Source organism: Puma concolor, chromosome B4 (genome assembly GCF_028749965.1).
Source record: "Puma concolor isolate L17-30 chromosome B4, mPumCon1.1.hap2, whole genome shotgun sequence".
Taxonomy (NCBI): domain Eukaryota; kingdom Metazoa; phylum Chordata; class Mammalia; order Carnivora; family Felidae; genus Puma; species Puma concolor.
In genome coordinates this window covers 15,158,304-15,181,928 of record NC_141673.1, presented here as the reverse complement: position 1 = coordinate 15,181,928, position 23,625 = coordinate 15,158,304, and the positions used below count along the sequence as shown (strand labels likewise).

Genomic DNA, 23,625 nt, shown 5'->3' with positions numbered 1-23,625 from the left:
ACCCACTTCCCCGTCCTGTGCATCAGGCCCTCAGACTGTCCCCTGCCTCCCTTGCTGTCCTCTCTTCTTCCTCCCTCCTAGATGCTTCCCTCTCCCCACCGTGAGGTCTGCCCAGGCCTTCTGGAAGAAGCCAACCAACCACCCTCAACACAACCAAAGGAAACAGTGTCACAGTTCAAGCTAGCCCCATTTGGGGACAGCCGCAGGGAAAAACCTTGTGCTGACTTCTCCGTTTATTTATTAGCTTTGTGCCCTTGGGCTGCCATCCGCCTTCCAGGGGAGATAACCCAGCCGAGGTCGGCTGCTGGTGCAGAGTAAGCTGAGAATCCGGAAGCAACTCCACATTACTAAGTGCCAGCCAGCATCAGTGTTTAGTTGGTATTGTTTTCACAGTGCTGCTGTTAAGATCAAAATGATATTAGATAAACAGGAAGCACGTTAACCCCCAGGCAGTGCTGGAGAGAGGAGCTCTGCTTCCCCAGGGCCAAGCAGGAGAGAAAAGAATTCTCTTCCTGATAGAAAATACAGGGAAACGGCCAAGCGCTAGCCCAGAGGGGTAACCTGGGGCTTGAGGCAGCTCTTTGGGCCTCTAAACCCAGGGTCCCTGCAGGGAAGCCTGGACAGAAAGACAGAGGCGGGGCTGGCCTCGCCCTGTCCCTTCCCTGTCTCAGGTGGGTGGAGCGATCATGCAGAGGACAGCCTCAGCCTGGAACAAGGAGGTGTTCTCCGGGCAGGACATCCCTAACGGGAAGGTCAGGCCAGAGCACGAAGGCAGACCCCTGGCACTTGTGGGTGGCATTTTCCCTCCAAGCAGAATCTGCATCCTCAGCCAAGCAGCCCCAGAATGCTGGAAACTTCTCTCAGCCCCTGAGGCTAGCTTCTGTTATGGGGAAGGAAAGGGGTCTGGCATTTCTTGAGAACTTAATCCAAGCTTGGTGTCTTTACATAGGGGTTATGGTTTGAATTGTGTCCCCTCAAAAGTCCTAACCCCCCCACCCCTCTCACCAGTACTTCAGAACGTGACCTTATTTGGAGATGGGTTTGTTGCAGAGGTAATTAGCTAAAGATGAGGTCATCCTGGAGTCAGGTGGGCTGCTAATCCAACATGACTGGGATCCTTACAAAAAAGGGAAACTTGAACACAGATGCGCATGCACACAGGGAGAGCAGGAGGTGACGATGAAAGTGATATTTCTCCATTCCAAGAATACCAAGAAACCAGCAAATCACCAGAAGCTCCGGGAGAAGTGTGGGACAGATTCTCTGTCTTTGCTCTTAGAAGGTGGCTCGACCTGTTGAGTGTCTGACTCTTGATTTTGGCTCAGGTCATGCTCCCCGGGTCGTGGGATCGAGCCCCATGTCGGGCTCTGCACTGAGTGTGGAGCCTGCTTGGGATTCTCTCTCTCTCTTTCTCTCTCTCTCTCTCTCTCTCTCTCCCTCCCTCCCTCCCTCCCTCCCTCCCTCTGCCCCTCTCCCCTGCTTGTACTCTCTCTCTCCCCTAAAATAATTTATAGATGCATACATACATTAATAAATAAATAAGGAACCAACCTGCCAGCACTATCATCCCAGATGTTCAGCCTCTAGAACTGTGAGACAGTAAGTCTGTTGTTTAAGCCAGTAAGGTTGTGGTACTTTGTTATGACAGTCCCAGGACAGTAAAACCATATTTTACCTTCTTAGACCTCACAGCAAGCCTGCAAAGGGAGGTATTGTTATGCACACTTTACAGATGTAGGAATTGAGGCTCAGAGGGGTCAAGTGACTTGTTCAGAGCCACACGGTAATCAAGGAAAGAGGGCAGATATGACCCCAGCCCTGTTTGGTTACAAGCACACAGATGATAGGATCTTGAGCATTGAATTCTGGATCTTGGTTGGAAGGAAAAGGGATCTGAGAAGCACTGTGAGATTCCCAGAAAGCACTAGGCATCTAGGCGTTCTGGGCCCTATGAATGAGTCCTGCCAAGTCCCTCCTTTCTCCCACGATAGTGGGGGCTGGGCAAGAAAAGGCAGGACTAGCCCCAAGGGCTTCGAGCTGAGTCGCTGGTGAAGTGTCTGGGAAAGTCAGAGGTAGGGAGCTGACCAGACATCAGAGGGAGCCCCGCAGCCTGCTGACCGAAGGCCAGGGGCCAGAAGACTCTCCCAGCCCAGGCTGGGTGTGGCCAGGGAGCCGAGTGGCCCCAGCTCTAAGGCTTGACCTTGCAGGGGCCAAGAGCCAAGAGGTCATTGGAGTGTCCACCAGAGGCCTGGGGGAACCTTCCCCTCCCTCTCTTTAATGTTCTTCTCCTGCAGGCTTTCAAAGCCTGTGCCTCTCCCCCGCTGCTCTAGAATTGCCGAGTTATTCCCCATAGCCCTCCCGCTCCCCTTGCCCCCTCCCTCGAGCTTGAGCAGCTGTCCCCAGGCAGCACCCCCCTTTGCTCTGCACTGTCGCTCCCCCTTTCTTGTATCTGGTGCTGTCAGGGGAGTCTGCCTGTCCTACAGCAGGGCCCCAGGATCATTCTTAATCAAGGCACGGAAAGATGGCATCACAGTCCCCCTGGAGCCTGCAGAACAGGCCTTTTAAGCTCTGTCTCCTGCGGGGGGGATCGTGGAGGACACAGGGGAGCTGTCACTAACAGAGCCAGGGAAACGACTAGATAGGGAGCAGACTGGCAGTCGCTTCTTAGGACCCAGGGGAAGGCAGGGGGCAGCCAGGACCCCCACCTGCCCCAGGGTCCTCTCTCTGAGGCATTTGGAAACTGAGGCTTGCTGTCCACAGGAATGCCACCCCCTCTCCCTTGGTGACTGGGAAGGGGGAGTGGATGGGGGACGTGCCGTGTTTTGCCAGCAGCAGAGCTAAATTGCAGTTGGGGTAATTACATTTTGCCTTAGTCATGCCTCCCGCTGGACCACTTGGCCAGTGTCCGGCCTTCAGGGGGAAGGCAGGCCCACTTGTACTGGCTTAGCCACACTGTGGTGTTCCTCTGCTCCTGGGCTCTGCAGGTACACCAGACTCCAGGCAGGCAGCAGTGGGGCTCTGGGGCCCAGCTTGGACTCCACACCCTGGGGGTGATGGGCCCGGGCATGCCAGCCCCACCTGGTGAAAGGCCCGAAGAGGGGGCAGCCAGGAGCCCCATGGGCTAATCACAGCCATCCTGGGGCCCCATCCCTGCCAGGAGCCAGATGGGCATCAGAGAGGCTGCCCCCTCAATGACCACCTACCTCCAAGGCTTAGCCAGGACCCCACAATCCCATCTCAGGGCCTCTCCTCCGTGAGTGCTCCCTGAACTTTGGAGAAGCCCTTCCTGTCCCCAGCTGGTGCTGACTCGTGGGGTATCTGTTCCTGACATCCATTTCCCACTGGGGAAGCCAGGGCAGCTTCTCGCTGTGCCTGAGTCCTGGGTGTCTGGGTTTCTGTGCGATTTTGCCCCGGACACATCACGCTCCCCTGCCTCTGTTTTCTTATCTGTAAAATGGGGATAATACCAGTGGTGACCTCCTCTGGTTACCGTGCAGATCCCACGAGATAAGACTCAAAGTATTTAGAATGGCACAGAGTAAGTATGAAATGACAGTTAATTGTAGCAATGATGGTGCAGATGACTCAGTCCCCACAGTGCACTTGCTACTACAGCTGCTGTTACTACTATAGTACTAATGCTACTGCTGTTGTTATTATTGCTACTCTTAATTCCATTATTACTGCAGCCACTATCTGAGCTGGGACTAATACTCCCACTGGGATAAACACCACCCTGTAGGATATCCATTATGGCTACCAAGTTTATAAAGCTTTGGAAACTTCAGTGGTCTCCCATTGAACTTCTAAAACGTTACTGTGGGGGTCAAGACTTTTCATATATAGTTCTGCATCTTGCCCCCCAGGCTCCTGTCTTCTCCTTGGGCACAGCCTCCTGCCCAGAATTTCCACCAGGAGTGTCCCCTCTACCCCGTTTCTCCCTCTACCTGGACCAGCTCCTTCCCCCTTTATTATTAATGCCCTTCCCTTTTTAAAATCGCTCACTCCAAAAATCTCAGCTCAAATGTCACATGAAGTCTTCCTTGGCTGGGGAGAGACCGAGATGCAAAATAGGAAACCACGTTTAATCAGAAATCAGGACTTTAGTGTCCAGGATGGCAGCAAGAATGGAGGCAGGAAAGACTCCCAATTCGATGCTGAGAACTGGGGAGAAGCCAAATTAGGAACCTGAAGCAAGCCGCATCCTTCCTTCTCCTGGAAGTGGTTCATTCCCACCTCAACCCTCTGGCCCAGTGGGCAGGAGTGATTCCCCCTCCTCATGCTAGAACATGGAGCCTGGCCCTGCTCCGTAAGCCCCTCTTGTTTCCCTCCACGTCAGGAGGGCCTGGAATCTCAGGCACATCCCCAAAGCGGAAGTCAGTCTCCATACAGAATCTGAGCCAGGGCCCACAAAAAATCCCTTCTTCGATGGGCTGCAAGGAACGAACACAAAGAGTGTTTCTAAAAATAAAATGACAGAGACCGTGATCTCGAGGCAAAGAGAGAAGTGTCTGGAAGAAGTGAGAAAGAAAATTATGAAAAATGGCATTCTTTGGTCATCTCTATTTCTGCATTAAACTCTGGAATTTACCTAGAGAGGAAAAAGTCAAGGCTGATGGAAGTTTCCTGACTGCAGACAGATCCTAAGATTTAAAGTGAGACTTGCTGTCTGGGCTTCTAGAAAGATAAGTGATGTTCACTTCAGAATGACTCCATCAGGCCCCCTGAGGAGCTTTGTAAGACTCAGCCTTAAAGTTATAGGGCGCATCGGTCTCCTGTAGATGCTGTAACAAATCACAAGCTTAGTGACCTAAAACAACATAAATTATTCTCTTACTTTTCTGGAGATCAGAGTCCAAACTGAGTCTCACTGAGGTAAAATTGAGGTGTCGTCAGGGCTGTGTTCCCTTCTGGAAGGTGTAGGGGAGAATCCCCTTTCTTGCTTTTTCCAGTGTGTAGAGGCTGCCCCCATTCCTTGGGTGGTGGCCCCTTCCATCTTCCAGACCAGCTATGGTCAGCTCAGTCTGTCGAGCACTGCATAACTGAGACACTGCCTCTTTCCATGTGTAGGACTCACATGAGTACGTTGGGTCCACCTAGATAGCACAGGACAATCTCCCTATCTTAAAGTCAGCTGATTAACAACCTTAATTCCGTCTGCTACTTTAATCCCCCCCTTCCAGTTCCCCCTCTCCCAGCCAGGTAATTTAACATGTTTGCAGGTTCAAGGGGATAGGATGTGAACATCTTTGGGGACCATTATTTTGCCTACCACGCAATGTTAGGAATATAGGATTGCATTCTGATTTTTTTTAAATCAGTAATTCATGCCTGGAATTGGAAGTGGCTTTCTATTACCCAGAAATGGGACTCAACCAACTTAGTGTGACTTCAGGAAAGTCGCTTAACCTCTCTGGTTAAACCTTTGTTTTCTCATTTCCAAAACTAAGAGTTTAACTGTAAGCTCTCATGATGAGTGACCATGGCTTCACCATCTCTCCTGACAAGGGTCTGGCACATAACAGGTGCTCAGGAAATGTTTGTGCTGACTCGGGGGCAGGGGCTGGACCTAGGGCGTCTAAGCCCTCCCAGATTTCAAGGCTTTCATGACTCACAGTTCTAAACAAAAAACACGAATTTTCAAAATGGGCATTCATATCTCTCAAGAAACTCCTCCTAGGCAGAAAGTGTGTCAGTTTTCTATGTGGCACAAATCTTTGTACTGCAGGGCATTTGATTACACACACACACACACACACACGCACATTAAATGAATGGATGGACACTATAAATGTGTATGTGTGTGTATATATATGTATGTAAACATGTATATGTATATACACAGGGTGAAAAAGTGTGTGTGTACATATGCACACATGCTTGAGTCTAACCTTTAATAATAATAATGCCGAAGGGAAAGTGGGTGATAGGCATCTGTTGGGAGGAGCACTGGGTGTTGTATGGAAACCAATTTGACAATAAATTATATTTAATATAATAATAATAACAATGTCAAATGCAAAGCGGTGTCGTAAGGATTAAAATAGTTAAGACGTGCATAATGCTTAGAATAGTGCCTGGCTGATGGCAAGTGCCACAAAACCTTAACTATTGTTTTTCATCATTGTTATTATTATCTTGACACGATGCTGAACGGATGTGGAATTTCCATAAGTCACCCTGCTGTGGGAAAAAGAAGGATCCTAGCCATCTGGGGAAATCTGGAGCAGCTTGCGGGAGGAAGTAGCATTTGAGCTGTGCCTTGAAGGGAAGTGGAAAGGCTCCCTGTAAGAGGCCAAGGGAAAGGCATTCCGGATGGAGGAATCTTGCGAGCAGAGGCATGCAAATAGAGAGCCGTATCAAGGGAAGTGAGCCCCTCTGTCACTTTAAAAGTCGTGGGACCTTTGCTTGGACAGCTAGGTAGGGTGAAGGTCACAGAGGTTTAAATGCCTGGCTGTGAAGTTTCCATCGTATCCTCCAGGCAGTGGGGAGCCACTGTAGGTTGTTGCAGTTGGCAGGGTGGTCATGGGCTCTAAGTCTTTGCTCTAAGCAGAAGGAGAAATCAGTCCTATGGCTGTGCCAAACAAATCACCACAAACTGGGAGGTTGGAAACAACAGAAATGTATTCTCTGGAGGCCAGAAGTCTGAAATCAAGGTGCTCGCAGGGTCAGTTGGTACTGGGGGCCTGAGGGTAAATCTGTGCGATGCGTCTCCCAGCTTCTGGCTGGTGTTCCTGGGCTTGTAGGCACATCACCACAGTTTCTGCTTCCTTCTTCTCTACCTGTCTCTGTGTCTCAGATCCTCCCCTGCCTTTCTCTAAGAGACACATGCCATTGGATTTAGGGTCCACTCTAATCCTTAGTTACATCTGTAAGACCCTTTGAACAAATAAGATCACATGCCAGGTGCTCCGTGGTTAGGACACAGATGTGTCTTTTCAGGGCCATCATTCAACCTACTACAAGTGGCTATAACAATAGTCTGGCACGTTGTCTGCACTTGAACACCAAATTCTTGCAATCAGATGGGATAGAGCTTCCAGAAGTGTGCGAGTGGCGTGGAGCCCTGAGTCAGCTGTTTTTTTCCCGTGGCTCTTCTCATCTGTAAAGGTAGATGGGGGTGTATGGGGGCCAGGCTCAGTGAGGGGGGGCCAGCAATTGTGAGTTGGGTTATAACTGAGAGGTTCTCAACCTGGATGCAGATTAGAATCACCCAGGAGAATGCTGAAAAATACCAGTGTCTTGGCCCTGTCCCCAGAGGTTCTGGTTTAATTGGTCTGGGGTGAGGACCAGGTGTAGGCACTTTCTAAAACTCCCCAAGTTGTTCTCACGTGTAGCAAGGGTTTACTTAACTGCCAGGTTTTCAGCGAGGGCAATATAGTGCCAAGGGGGTAAAAATTGGTTCGTGGGAAACAAATTAACCCTTAAGTATTACAGTGGTTTGTGACACTCCAAAGGACCAGTGTATCTATGGTATTAAAATTCCGTGGGGTGGGGTGTTTAAAAATGTAGTATATTAATATGAAATCTGAGGTGCAGTAAGGCCAACAGATCAGGCAGATAGTTTGAGAAGACAGTTTGTTACTCTCGGTCCCCAAGAGCACGTGTGTGGCACATCACACCCTGTGGGTGGGTAGGCAGGATGGGGTACACCAGGACAGGTCAGGAGGCAGAGGGGAAGGGGGAAATGTAGGGAAATGAGTCTTTCTTTTTTTTTTTTAATATGAAATTTATTGTCAAATTGGTTTCCATACAACACCCAGTGCTCATCCCAACAGGTGCCCTCCTCAATGCCCATCACCCACCCACTCCTCCCTCCCGCTCCCCATCATCCCTCAGTTTATTCTCAATTTTTAAGAGTCTCTTATGGTCTGGCTCCTTCCCTCCCTTTTTTTTTTCTTCCCCTCCCCCATGGTCTTCTGTTAAGTTTCTCAGGATCCACATAAGAGTGAAAACATATGGTATCTGTCTTTCTCTGTATGACTTATTTCACTTAGCATAACACTCTGCAGTTCCATCCACGTTGCTACAAAAGGCCGTATTTCATTCTTTCTCATTGCCAGGTAGTATTCTATTGTGTATATGAGCCACAATTTATTCATCCATTCATCAGTTGATGGACATTTAGGCTCTTTCCATAATTTGGCTATTGTTGAAAGTGCTGCTATAAACATTGGGGTACAAGTTCCTGTATGCACTCCTGTATCCCTTGGGTTAATTCCTAGCAGTGCTATTGCTGGGTCATAGGGTAGATCTATTTTTAATTTTTTGAAATGAGTCTTTCTTGTGGTTCCCACTAGAAGGAGCTGGTGAGGCAGGGGAAGCAGATTTAGGATTGACTGGTTTAAAGAATTTCAGTGGGCTCTGGGGCATAGGGGCTGTGCCTGGCTGTCTGATACCTGGCCCCGGGATGATTAGGGCAGGGGGACAGTGACCTGGAGCTTGAGAGCCTAATTAAGGAGTGTGAGCTCTGGACTGGTTGGTTCACATTTGAAAATTACTCTCACTGGCAAGTAGTTTGCTGTCAGGAACTGGCTATCCAAGGGAGGGGCAGACCCTCTATGGTCCCTTAGGTCCCAGACGTCAGAGCATCAGAATACCAAAAATAAAAGTGGAGGTGGGGGACAGGGAGGGAAGAAAAGGTCCAAGAAGGCTTATTGAGGGGAAGGGAATAATAACAAATAATAATGATGATGATAATAATAATAATAATAATAATAATAATAATAATAATTAAAAGGGTGAGAAACCTTGAGTGACATCTGGGCTACTTCATATATTCCTTGATAGAACTCCCAGACCAGGCGCTGGGGGAGAACTCTCTCTGGAAGCATCCTTATCCAGATGTATAGCTGGATTTGGCCCCGCTTCACCAACAAGAACCATGTGCTCACTTCCCCAGGGGTCCATGGCCTCTTCCAAAGTGCAATACCTTTTAATAGCAGCAACAAAGGAGAATTTAGAGTCCTCTTGTGGTTTATTTTGCTCAGCAATCAGCTGCTGAATTTAACCTAATGGGATTCTAATGTTTTTAAAAGCCAATTTAGTAATCTTTGTATTTTGGATGGATTGTGAAAGCCCTATTAGTTATTTATATCAATGTGTACGTGGAAGGCTGCGAATGGCAGATTTATGCTTTTATGTGCCATTAACATCTACACTATGTTAACAGCAGCATTTAGCCAGATCTCAGAATGTTGGCCTAATCTCCTCTGTGCCTGTAAACACACACACACACACACACACACACACACACACACACACACACACACCCTCTGTCATTCTGTGTGGTCAGCCATAGGGTATTTCAACTGATTAAACATCCTAGTGAATAGTTCCTCACTATATCATATCAAATAAGTGATAAGTCTATAGTCACCAGGCTGTTTAATTAAAGATAATCAGTCTTGGAAGACTTAGAATACAATTAGATATACTTAACACTAGAGCTTGGTTGAACATGATTTAATCTTTCTTGGGTGATTCAGGATCTTACAGGCCTTGGGGGCCTTCGTTATGAATATAAATGATCTTCATGCTCTTACTTTGCAGAAGCTCCCTTGGAAAGAGATTTCTAGTTGAAAACCTGCCAAGCACATGGGCTTCCACCGTGGAAGGTACCCTCACAATTACCTGGAAGTGGTTTCTAGACATCCTGGGGATAACAAATCTGTGGATATTTGTCCTTGGCATAAAATGCTCTGGCAACTGGTATGAAATTCATTTTGCGGCCCCCTTTTATTTCTGTAACAGAGAGAAATCCTCAGTGGGGTGCTAATGTATCATTAACACCTTTCTTTACAACTTACCGTTCTTTTCCATCAAGAACTCTACCCAGGACTCACTTATTAATTCAATGCGTAAATGTTTATCAAGCAAGTCTGAGTGAAACACAGTAGAAGTGGGGAATTGGCAAGAGGTGGTAAAGCTAAATTTTTTTTCAGGGTACATAATGCATATGCAAATAATGAATCCAGAAGTTTTTGTAAATAGATACACCTCCATACCACCTCTACTATTCATCATCTCCTTCCTTCGCTTTCTAGCGTGACCACCTTCACTAGTTGAATCATATTCAGATACTTGAAATGGGAAAGAAACAGTTAAAATAGCCTCAACATACCTTTCAAAAACAAAAGGCAAGGGGTGCCTGGGTGGCTCAGTCAGCTAAAGGTCTGACTCTTGATTTCAGCTCAGGTCATGATATCATGGTTCATGGGACTGAGCCCTACATCAGGCTCTGTGCTGACAATGCAGAGACTAGTTAGGATTCTCTCTCCCTCTCTCTCTTCCCCTCCCCCCCCTCATTCTCTCTCTCTCTCTCTCTCTCTCTCTCTCTCTCAAATAAACTTTTTTAAAAAGGCAAAAACTGATAGAACTGCAAGGAGAAATGGATGAACCCACTATTATAGTTGGAGACTTTCACACCCCTCTATCAGCAATGAACAGATCCAGCAGTAAGGACACAGCTGAACTCAACTTGGAAGACTTAGAACACAATTAGATATACTTGACACTAAAGCTTGGTTGAACATGATTTAGTCTTTCTTGGGTGATTCAGGATCTTACAGGCCTTGGGGGCTTTCGTTATGAATATAAATGATAAAACTCTATCAATCAACTGGACAAAAATGGACATCTATGAACTACTTCATCCAACAACAGAATGCACATTCTTCTCAAGCTCACATGGAACACTCACCAGGTAAGACCACACGCTGGGCCATGAAACACACCTTAACAAATGTAAAAGAATAAAAATCATATAATGGCTGTTCTCAGACTACAATGGAATTAAACTAGAAACAGAAAGCTGGAAAGTTCCAAATACTTGGGGGTTAAATAACACACTTCTAAATAACACATGGGTTAAAGAAGAAATCTCAAAAGAAATTTTAAAACTACTTTTAACTACATGAAAATGAAAACACAACTTATCAAAATGCGTGGGATGCAGAGAAAGCAGTGCTTAGAGGGAAATTTATTGCAGTGAATGCATATGTTAGAAAAGAAGAAAGATGTAAGATCAATAATCTAAGCTTTTGCATTAGGAAACTAGAAAAAGAAGAGCAAATTAATCCAAAGTAAGCAAAAGTAAAGACATAATAAGAATTAGAGCTGACGTAAATGAAATTAAAACCAGGAAATCAATAGAGAAAAATCAATGAAACCAAAAGCTGTTTCTTTGAAAAAGATAGAATTGATAAGCCTCTGGTCAAGCTAATGGCTAACTAAGAAAAGAAGAAATTACTAATATTAGAAATGAAAGAGGGGGGGCGCCTGGGTGGCGCAGTCGGTTAAGCGTCCGACTTCAGCCAGGTCACGATCTCGCGGTCCGTGAGTTCGAGCCCCGCGTCGGGCTCTGGGCTGATGGCTCAGAGCCTGGAGCCTGTTTCCAATTCTGTGTCTCCCTCTCTCTCTGCCCCTCCCCCGTTCATGCTCTGTCTCTCTCTGTCCCAAAAATAAATAAACGTTGAAAAAAAAAATTTTTTTTTAAAAAATTTAAAAAAAAGAAATGAAAGAGGGGACATCACGACAGATCCCATGGACATTAAAAGAAGAATAAAGGAATACTATGAATAACTCTATGCCCACAAATTTGATAACCTCAGTGAAATGGATCAATACCTTGAAAGATTCAGTCTACCAAATTCACACAAGAAGAAATAGACAATCTGAATAGGCCTATATCTATTAAAGAAATTGAGTCAGAATAGCCTTCCAAAACAGAAAGCACCAGACCCAGATGGATTCACTGATGAATTGTCCCAAACATTTAAAGAAGAAATTATACCAATTCTCTACAAGCTTTCTCAGAAAATAGAAGCAGAGGGAATACTTCCTAACTCATTCTGTGAGTCCAGCCTTACCCTAATACCCAAACCAGACAAAGATATTACAAGAAAGCTACAGACAAATATCTCTCATGAATATAGATGCAAAGATCCTCAACAAAATAGTAGCAAATCAAACTCAATAATGTATAAAAATAATTATACACCATGACCAAGTAGGATGTATCCCAGGTATGCAAGGCTGATTCAACATTCAAAAGTCAATTAATGTAATCCATCACATCAACAGGCTAAAGAAGAAAAATCACATAATGACATCAATGGATACAGAATATCATTTGACAAAATCCAGCACTCATTCATAACAAAAACTCAGTAAACTAGGGAAGCGCGGAATTTTCTCAACTTGATAAAACTCTCTATCGACAAAATATCTACAGAATCTCTACAGCTACATCACACTTCATGGTGAAAGGCTTGAATCTGTCCTACTAAGATCAGGAAGAAGGTGAGGATGTGCCCTCTCACCACTGATTTTCAGCACTGTATTGGAAGTCCTAGCTAATACCGTGAGACAAGAGAAGGAAATAAAAAGGTATGCAGATTGGGAAGGAAGAAATAAAACTGTCTTCATTCACAGATAACCTGATTATCTATGTAGAAAATCCAAAAGAACCGACCAAAAACTCCTGGAAGTATTAAGCAGTAATGGCAAGGTTCCAAGATATAAGGTTAATATAGCATTGAGCTCCTTAGTATCTGCCCAAAGGAATAGAAAATGTATGTTCACATAAAACCTGTACATGGATATTTATAGCAGCTTTATTCATAATTGCCAAGACCTGGAAGCAACCAAGATTTTTTTCACTAGATAAATGGATAAATAAACTGTAGTACATCTAGACGGTGGAATATTACTCAGCGGTAAAAAGAAATGAGTATCAAGCCATGAAAATACGTGAGGAACTAAGTGAAAGAAGACAATCTGAAGAAGCTAAATACTATATTATTCTGGAAAAGGCAAAACTATGGAGTCAGTTGAAAGATCAGTGATGGGCAGGGATTAAGAGGAGAGAGGGATGAATAGGTACAGCACTAATTTTATGAAGGAGGAGGAACAATTGAATAGCAGTGAAACTACTTGGTATGACATCATAATGGTAGATGCATGTCATTCATTATGCATGTTTCCAAATGCATAGAATGTGCAACAGCAAGAGTGAAGCCTAATGTAAACTGTGGGCTTTGAATGATAGTGATGTGTCAGTGTAGCTTCTTCAATTGTAGCAAATGTGCCATTCTGATGGAGATATTGATAATGGGGGAGATTATGCATGAGTGGACATAGGGGACATGTGGGAAGTCTCTGTATTTTATGCTCAATCTGGCTGTGAATTAAAGCTGCTCTGGAAAATAAAATCTATTAGAAGGGGAGGTGGTGAGAAAGAAGAAAGAAATAGAATGAATAGGGGCCACCTAAATTTAAAATATACCACCCCAAACCCAGAACTCAAAGAGAGTCAGACTAATACATTTGCCTGTGTTGAACAAAAACAATCCTACTTGAAAAATACTCAAAGGCAGGTGACAAACTAAGAAAATGTGTGCATGGCACATGTCAGACAAAGGGCAGATTTCCTTACTATAGAAAGAATTATACAAATCAGTAAGGATCTGATATTTCTATACACTAGGCAAAAGTATGCAAAAGCACTTCCCAAACAAAGGAAAACAGATGCTAGTAGCTGTGAAAAAGTTGTCTTGCTCGTAATTACTTGAGATCAAATTAGACACAATTTTTCAGCTGTCACATTGGTTAGGGTATGGTGCACACACGTGTACTTTTTCTTCATGGCACTTCACACAGTTGCACTTGTACATTTATTTGTGATTACCCGAGCCAGACTTTGTTGCCCGAGCCAGACTTTGAGCTCCATAAGGGTAGGGCTTGTGTGTTGTTTGTCTTGTCTGCAAATTGTACATTGTCTGGGCTCAGTAGCTATTTGTGAATGAATAAGTCAATAAATAAATGAGAATGGACAGAAAATTCTGAAACCTTACACGACAGAGAACAGTGGTTACTGGTGGAGAGGAAAGGAGGTTGCTTTCAGTTTACCATTTTATCCCCTTCTTAGCGTTGAAGTTTTTTAAATGGGCATGGATAACTTTCTAATTAATGCTTTGAAATTAGCTAGCTTACATTTTTTTAAATTTAAATTCAAGTTAGTTAACATAGCTTACATTTTTTTTTTAATGAATGGCTAAGATGGGAGAAAGATGAAGAGTGGACAGAGGATGCATGGAGGCAAGCTTCCAACTTCCTACATTATCTCAATATGTTGATAAGGAAGCAAAGAGTCAGCCTAGGCGGGATGCTGTCAACACAGTGCTGAGGGGTCAGGAAATCCAGCCACGTGCCCTGCTCAGCCACACCAAGGAGCTGGATAAGATCTTGAGGCTCGGACAGAAACGGAGAAGGATCAAGTGGGTATCAAGGGTCCAGGAAAGCCAGAGGTCAAATCTGAGACACCCACTGAGCCAGAAAAGACCCCCAGGCAGCACTCTGAGTCCAGGAGATCTGAGAGGCAAAGAATGTTATGGGGCAATGTGTTGATCTGGGTCTGGTGGCAGCCTGAGCAGGGTGCCATTCTCTGCCTCTGTCATATCTCCCACTGACTATGGACGAATCTGGGTGTTTGATGGTTATTCTGTCCAGAACACTAGCAATGAGTCCTGACCTCCTGGAGGCAACAAATGAGGCCAGAGGACTCAACTGTCCCCCCTTTTCATGATGTACAAGCCCCTCAGCAAGGCACTGAAGCCCATCCGTGATCCAGTCTCCACCTACCTCCCTAGTCACCACCTCACTGTGATTTTCAGTCCAGCGCCCCAGCTGATTACAGTCCCTACAGTGCACCAGGAGTTTCCTTGCCTCTATGCCTTGGCTTTTGCTGCTTTGTCTGGTTTGCCCTTCTCTCCTTCACCCCTAATACGGTTCACCTAGTGAACATCAGCTCATCTATGAAACCTTTCCTGACACACCACCCAGGTGGGGAATATCCCGATTCTATTTGTGTCACCTGTGTAGCATGTATGGACTTCTCTTATAGCACCTGTGACACTCATGAGCATGTGTACTTATCCCATTAGATTATGAGTTTCTCATAACATCTCAGGACAGGGTCTGTGTCTTACTTTTCATTGTAATCCAATCTGGCAGATTATATGGGAAGGAAGGAAGGAAGGAAGGAAGGAAGGAAGGAAGGAAGGAAGGAAGGAAGGAAGGAAGGGAGGGAGGGAGGGAGGGAGGGAGGGAGGGAGGGAGGGATGGAGGGAGGAAAGGAAGGAAGAAAGGAAGGGAGGGAGGGAGGGAGGGAGGGAGGGAGGGAGGGAGGGCAGGCGGAAGGAGGGATAGATGGATGGGTGCATAGATAGATGAATAGAAATTAAGCTCCACAAGAGCTGCTACTTTGTTTTGTTTCCTGTTGAATCTCCATTGCTTAGCACAATGTGTAGCACATAGTAGAGACTAAAAAAAAAAAGCTTAATTAATTACCCTTTAATTGATTAAATGATGATCCATTACATAAACAGAAGTTTGAATGGATGGATAAATGGATGGTTGAGCAGATAGATTGGTGGATGAATTTGCATTATAAGTACTCAAGAGCAAGATGCACCTTGATGTAAGACAAGAGAGTCTCCATTGTCCATAAAGCTGTCTCCTCATTATTTTACTCTGGCCTGTTGCCACGTGTTTATTGAAACATCAGAGACCAGTTTTTAACTCAAAACACTCTAACACACAACTTCCCTGTCAGTCACACCCACAGCTGAGGTTTATCACTACCATGTGACTCAATACCCATTAGTATCACTGCTGTATAGTGAGCAAGGGAGATGTTTTTCAGAGAACTTCCAGAAAGCCACAGTCCATGTCCTGGGAACCAGATGATCTCTAAAATCTGACCTCTGTCATTTCCACAGCTACCCAAGACCTAGCTGGAGGTCTAAAATGCCCTTTGGGAGGAGTCAGGGACTCCTGGGCTTGCTCACAAGCCCTGAAGGGACCCAGGCGCTCATCCCTACAGAGACAAGGACACTGGGAAGATGAGTCTCCTTCTCCTTCTAAGCCCCTATGAGATGTATGTAGCTCAGGACTCTATAGGAGAAGTTGCAAGGATAATGCGATAAAGGGAGAATGCTGGGAGAGGAGGGAGGACAAAGGGGGCATCCAACAATCTTGTAAGGATATTTAATAATGCTCCCTAGGGACAGGGAAGAAGAAACACGGGGGGAAAGCTATAAGTCACCATGGGGCTTACATGATGAGGCTTTGCTTCATGGGAGGTGAGGAGAGGCAGCAAGAAAGCCTGCCCAGCATCTCCTCTGGGGTGTCCAGCAGATATCTCAAATTGAACACAAGAAAGCCTGCCCAGCATCTCCTCTGGGGTGTCCAACAGATATCTCAAATTGAACAAAACTGAACTCTTGATCTTTTCCATAAGCCTGCCCCTCCCACGATGTTCCCATTTTGGTAAATGGCAAATCCATCCATTCAATTGTATAGACCAAAAACCCTGGAGCTGTTCTCAGCTGCTCTCTTTTTCTGACACCCTGCACCCGATTAGCAACTCCACTGGCTTTACCTTCACATTGTGTGGAGAATCACTTTTGCACCATCTTCACTGTTACTACTGTGGTTCTGCCCTGGCCTTTCCCTACAATCTGTTCTCCACCCACCAGCCCTCCAGAAAGGTCAGGGCACATCGCTTCTCTACTCAGAATCCTCCAGTGGCTCCCATCCTCCTCAGAGTAAAAACCAGAGTCTAGAGTCGCCCACGAGGCTCAACCCAAACTGCCGTCAGCACTTCTCTGGCTCCATTGCCTACTACTTCCTCACCTTCTGTTCCTTCCTCCAGCAAGAAAAGCTCACCCCTCTTGAGGTCTTTACCCTTATGATCCCCTCTGCTGGCTTGCTCTTCCCCCAAGATATCAGCCTGGCTCCCATGCTCACTTCCTTCATGTCTGTCTTCAAATGCCCCCTTCTTAGTAGGACAGACCTGCTCCTGGACCCAAAATTCCCCATCCTCCCGCTCTTCTCTTTTCCATGGCACTTACCAGCCAACCAGCTACATATTCTACTTATGTATTTGGAACACACGTACCAAGACAGCAAGGGCTTCCAGTATTTTGGTACGGGATTCCTAGTACCCAGAAGTGCACCCCAGCATCTAGTGGGTGCTGAACCAGTACTCGCTGAATGAATGGATGAATTAATGAATGAGCAGAATATTTTGCTTTTGTTTCTTCACAGTCCTGTAACAAGTTGATTTTCTTATTTATGCTCTTAGTGTCGCCTCACTGTCTTGGTGTGCCTCGTACCCCACACAGTGCCTTAATGACAGCATGGCTGCCTCTGTGCCCTGCTCTCAAGGCTGACACACCCAAACTCAGATTCGAATTAGCTCCCTTGTTCCTGAGCTGACTGCTAGGGAAAGCTGGCTGCACCTGGCTCATATGGGGAGGGCAGGCTATGGTGTCACCTTGGGCCACTTCCTCCTTTGTGACCCTACCTTGTCCCTGCCTCTCTCTGCCTCAGCATGCAGTAGGTACACCAGCTACAATAAGCTGTGGTTTCATCATTTCTCAGGATCTCCCTCTCTGGACTGGGAACTCCCTAAGAACAGGGTCTGTAGCTTTTTTGAGTCTTAGGATCTCAAAAGTGACATTTGAATTGGGCCTTGAAGGATGAACGTGAACTTGCTGGGCACTTAGCGGAAATGGCAATAACTAGGTCTAGGTCTGATCCTGAGGACCAGGAAGAAATGGAGATAGTTGGTGCAGACCACTCTTTCTAGGATTTTGTCTGTGAAAAGGAAGAGAGAGAAACACGGTAGCTGGAAGGTAAAGGTTTAGTTTTTAAATCTAGACCCTTTTTAACCCAGGGCCCTCCGTCCCTGTCTCCCAGTCCCTCCTTCTGCACACTCTGTTTCCATCTTGTTCCCTCTTCTCCAGCCAGTTACATGCAGAACACATGCCTCTGGGCCTTTTTTATTCCTTGGAATGTCCTCATCATCATCATCATCATCACCATCACCATCGTGAGCTATTATAGTGAGCTATTTACTGAGGTATTTATATGGCCAAGATTCACATGTGTTTACTTATTTGATCACCCAGTGGCCCTATGAGGATTGCACTATGACCATGCCTGTGTTATTCACAAGGAAACTGAGGTACAGGGAGGCTTGGGTGACATTGCTGTAAAGTGGCAGAGTTTCAGTTCAACCTAAGTATTCATTTGGGCTCCAGATTCCACAGTCTCACTCCACAGCTATAGGGTGTCTGCTTCCCCAAGTCCCAGCCCCCATGTTAAGCTACCCTGGGAAACTTCCCTGAAACTCCTGGTCCAATGTGTGCTCACCTCACTGTGCTCCCTAGTGAGACCTCAAACACGCCTCTGCCCTAATCCATCCCTCATAGTGTTTCCGTGGGTGCTGGGTCTGTCTCTCCTGCCAACCAGGAGCCTTTGAGGGCAGAAATGTGTCCTGTTGTCCTTGTGGGGCTCAATGTTTGTGGTTTATCCCTAAGTATCTTCATGTTCTTTCAAGGTCAGCATGTTTATTCCATTTAAGTACTTCAGGCTCCATTTATGGGCATGTTATTGAACCCGTTTCTGAAAATTCTCCATCTTTGTGTTTTCTACCTCGTATTTCTTTTGATGGTTTGACTTCAGAAGTCCTAAGAATTTTCCCTTTGAATGTAATTCATTATGAAGGAAAAATGAACCATGGTCTGGGTTTATTCTAATTGGAGTATGGCATGCCTGTCACACATGAATGGGTTCGCCAAGCCAGCCCTGAATTTGTTTCCCACTGCCAAGTATCTTAAAGGAAAAAGGGGTTTTCAAGCCAGTTGTGCAAATATTTTAAAAAATCTGATAACTTCCTATCTTGCTCCTTAATAAGTTTAACGGTAAAAGAAAGCCTTCTGGCATCATGTTATTGAATTCCTAAATCTTTAGCTTCGAAGAACTTCACTTGGATTATTAGCAAACATTCATCGACCCCCTTTTCTGTGCCAGGTTGTCCATATATATTATCCCATTATGGCCTCCCAGCCATGCTAGGCAGTAGATAGCATCAGACTGCTTACAGAGGAAGAAACAGAAGCTCAGAAGAGCCAAGTCGCAAGCCCTGTGCCACACAGCTGGGGTTGGGCACCACAGAAATCTGAACCTGGCCAGGTCTCGCTGGTACCCGTTCAAGGGTTGGTCTGCTGAACGCCAGCTGCTTCCTTCCTGTTTCTTAAAGCTGGTCCTGGTGCCAGGACCCTCCACTTTAAATTCTGGGTATAACTGAGCAGCAAACAAGGTCTAGCTTGGCAGGCGAGGCTTGGAGAGTTTGTTCTCTCCTCTTGCAGCCAGACAGACAAAGCAGAACCCAAGCCTGTGTACTGAGTGCCAAGACGTGCATAATCTCCTTGAACTCCTCCATCACTGTCGTCACCATCATCATTGAGGGGAGAATGGCTGAGGGCTGGTGGCTGTCTTATTTGGTTTTCTCTTGGTGGGTAAATGGCATCCAGATCCAATAATAGAATGGAACTTGGAGAAAAGCTGAGAGGAGAGAAGGGATGGGGGGAGGGGACTTTATATTTGCTGAGGGGCTTTCCTATGCATGTAGGAAGGTAGGCACATAGGGAGGCAGAAATGCAGCCCTGATTGTCCCCATCGGAGACAGAATGCCCATGTGGTTGGCCCAGAGGAGGAGTTCTCATATTTTATGTTCTAAGCAACCTAACCAAAAGGTTGTCTGTCTCCAGTCCCACAAGATTTTGGAAAGATGATCCTCAAGACTGTTTGAATCCAGACATTAAATAAACAAAACTGCACATTTGTGGGAACAGGGTATTTAGCAGGAGCTTACTATAGGCCAGAGGCTTTAAGGATACGTATTATCTTGTGTAATCACTGCAATAAACCAATGAAGGAGATATTTTAACCCCTCTTTGCAGACATGGAATCTGGGGACCTGGGAAGTTCTTTGTCCAGGTTGCACAGAGGCTGCTGTGGGATTGGAGCTCATGGTTGTGCCAGACCACGGCACCCCACCTACAGCCAGTCCCAAAGCAGAGAGACCTGGTTGTAGCTGGGAGGATGGACATTCAAAGGCCATCATCTTTTAGGACCCACAGACCCCTTTGAGAAAGTGAACGAACTTCTCCTTTTAGACAAATGTACAACCCACCCCAAGGTAAGAGAATTTCAGGGAGACCATAACCCCTTCACACTCATTGTTGACCATAGCTGATGATCACCTGCTCCCCAAGGAGGTTATTCCCTCCAGATCCAGAGAAGTCATGTTTGAATGTTGGTTCCCCTGTCTTTGAACTTGAGTCTCAAGCACCAGGCTGTGGCTATCCTTGGCTCCAGTAATGGAAATTGATGAGTAGTCCAAAGCTCTGGCCTGTACTAACTAAAATAACACTAAAATAACATGCTAGGACCTTCCTATTGACCCAGTTCATTTTTATACAAAAAACAGATAATTCCAGTTTATGTATATCTCCCATACAGAGTCCTCCGAAAGAAAGAAAACCCTGGTGTATGATCTTTGCATAATAGATCATTATAGATTTATTAAATCTTAGTAATCTAGGTTTCAAAGCTTCTTTGAATAATTCTATTTTCACATGTAAATTTGATAACCCTCTAAAAAAAAAGGAGGAAAACTTCCAAGGGAAATTATTTATTCTTATTATAAAGCCTAAAGTAGTCCAAAGCTGGGTTTATACACATTAACTGTGATTTTCATCATAGTTAACATATGTTGACCCCCTATTATTTGCTCAGCACATGCAAAATGCTTTAATACACATTATCCCATTTCATTGCTTGCCCACAGCAGCCCCTTGAGGGAGACAAGGCCATCATTATGACCTCTACGTCACAGAAGAGGAAACTGAGGTCCAGAGAGGCTCTGTGACCTGGCCAAAGTTAAACACCGATAGGTAGTGGCAGAGCCAGGACTGAAGCTCTCTGGGTTCCAGACCACCCCAATTGCTTATACCTCAAGCAGTGTGTGAAGCAATGTTTCACATGGATGTTTGAAATGAGAACTTGCTGCCTATAAAGCAGATTCCAAGAAAGCAATCCTCTGAGTGCATGTAAGTGTCACTTGTACTAGAAATTAGAAAACTTTTGTCCTCCCCGACATTCAGGGCTCACTTGTGGAGACGGGTCACCTTTGTTGTGAAGCCCTCTGACCACCACCTCATCCCCTGGAACCTTGAGCTACTTACCACACTAGGTCATGATCATCTGCAGTGAGCTCTCCACAGGTAGTAGTGTTCTGAATAAGAGTCAGGGACACTGGGGACATCCGATGAGGGATTGGACCAACATTCATTGCCATGGCAACGGCTACTCAGCTTGGCCTCTGACCAAATGTCTCGGCAGGTGAGCAAGCAGGAAGAAGCAAGGATGCCTCAGGGCATCCCAGCCTGGGGTGAACAGGAAGATGACTCATCTATTGAGGGAAGGGAGACAGGCAGGAGGCCCGCCTTGGATGTTGGGCATCTCCGTGAAGATCTTATCTTCCCTGCAAGGCTGAGAGTTTCTGAACTGCAGGGATCAGCTCTCCATCACGTCTCCATCCCACATGGAGCTCCACACAGGACTAAAGAGTGCCCAGTGAATCTGTATTGTCCACTTAATGCCGAGTTGTGTCCTACGACAGTCCACGGTGTTTTCCAAACTGCTCATCATGGCCCATTAGCGGGTCATGAGATCATTTTGGGGGCTGCAGACCAGCATTTTTATTAATAAGATAGAAGAGAAGTGAAAAGGGAAAAAATGACAGTGCGTCCTACGTAGTAAGGATCATGAGGTTTTTTTTTTTCATGGAAAACATGCAAAGTATGTATGGGGTGTGCACGCGCGTGTGTGTGTGTGTATACACAGGGCTGTGATGTAAAAGGTTTTTTTTATCCTGAGTCACAATCAAATGTCTGAAAAATATCAGAGAAAAATTTTAGAAAGACACTTATTTGATCAGTTTCCTGATTGTAAGAATATTACCAGTGACCGTTTATTTTCATTGTTCATCTACTTCTTCGGGATTCATCCAAAAATCACCTACTGGCATGGCCTTCTCCGCTGTGTCATCCTGTTAGGTGTGAATGGGAAACGCCCAGGAACAAGTGACTGGCTCAGTGTGTCTAGAGTCACTAGTTGGGCAACAGGGGTCAGAACTGGTGTGTGACTGGTACCACCTCACACCTGCCCATCTGCAAAGCAGGAGTCTTTTGTTTGCTGAGCCTTTGTAGTTCAAGCAGGGTGAGCAGTGGCCTTGAACTGCTGACCTCTGCATTCTGTCTGTCTCCACTCCCCCTACCAGTTGGCTTAAGTCCCTCAGCACCTGTATATTATCACTTGTATCGTTCCCATGTTATTTTCCCATTGGCAGTCTTGTCTCCTTGGTTAGTTTATGCACTATTCGAATATGTCTTCTGCTGCTTTTGTAGCTCCAAAATGCAACCCTCTAACGGGGTTGGGAGTAGAGTAGGCACTCAATAAATGCTTCCTATTTATTGACAACTACTCATTGTTCAGATCCCTGCTAAGACACCCCTTCATTCCTCCTATTCTCCTACAGTAGAGCATGTACTATACGGCTTCATGGTTATGTGTGTTAACGGTCTTCTCCTTCACTTAGACTATGAGCCCACCGAGAACAGAGAGTGTGTGTATTCTATCCATCACCGAATCCTCAATCCCTAGCACAGCACAATACCTGCCTGCGTTGCCCATTGTGTCGTCAATGATCTGCACTTGGTAGTTGTATCTGTTAGTTATCACCAAAACAATGCTGAGTAAAAAAAACCCACACTACCTCAAAGGCATACCAAATACATGTTTGTTTTTGTGGAGGAGCTCGAAGCTACAGGGAGGTACTAGATCTGTTCCATGTGTCTTCTCACCACCCTTCGATTAGCAGACTAGCAAGGGAATGTTCCACTCACAATGATGGCAGAGGTACAAGAGAGCAAGTTTGGCCATACAAGCACTTTCAGGCCTTCGGTTCCATCATGTCCCTTCATATACTTTCTGCCAAAGTAAGTCAGTTCGTCAAGCCCAAAGTCAAGGAGCAAGAAAGCATGCTTTGCATAGGAACTTTTGGGTGGTGAAGGGAGAAGTGAATATTTCTAAATAAGAAACCGAATTAAGTTCTCAAGCTCTTGCTAAATGCTCATGGAATGGAAAAGAAGGGAAGAAATTATTCGATTCCAGGGATTTCCTATAGGTTTTCACCATAAAGTTATAAATGTCCATGGGGACTCTCCTACCTCCTGACATGTAACTCCACAGAGAAAGCCAGAGTTTTGTCTAGCAAATAACAGCCCAACCACCCAGAGTTAAGTTTTCTGGGCAAATAGCGACTGCCAGCAGGCTGCTCAGGGACGTTCAGGGATGGCAGCCACCTCTGGGAGGGAGAATGAGACAGTGACTGCTGCCTTCTCAAAAGGCATCTCTGAGTGGATAGAAGCCAGGCTGGAGGGGGAAAGAGTGTTCTGTTTTGTGTCCCCTAGCAATGTGTGCACGCAGATGAATACCCACACGTTTGTTAAAATCAGCAGGTCAGGATTCTCAGAAAATCTTTTAAAATAACTAGTCATCACTTCTAAAAGGAGTTCAGAGCCCTGGTCCCCGTGTTGGCTTTGCAGTACCAACTCTGGTGTGGTTTGAGCTTGTGCAAGGCTTTCACACCCCTCCTCTGCTTAACTGAAAAATAACGGCCTGTTTTCTTTCGTTCTCTCTCCCCAC

General features: G+C 45.7%; 1 protein-coding gene across 1 annotated transcript in view; it reads left to right on the top strand.

Annotated features, from left to right (window-relative positions):
- The window catches only part of ABTB3 (ankyrin repeat and BTB domain containing 3), a 318,626-nt gene that overhangs the window by 160,505 nt on the left and 134,496 nt on the right, over positions 1-23,625 (top strand). The window lies entirely within an intron of this gene.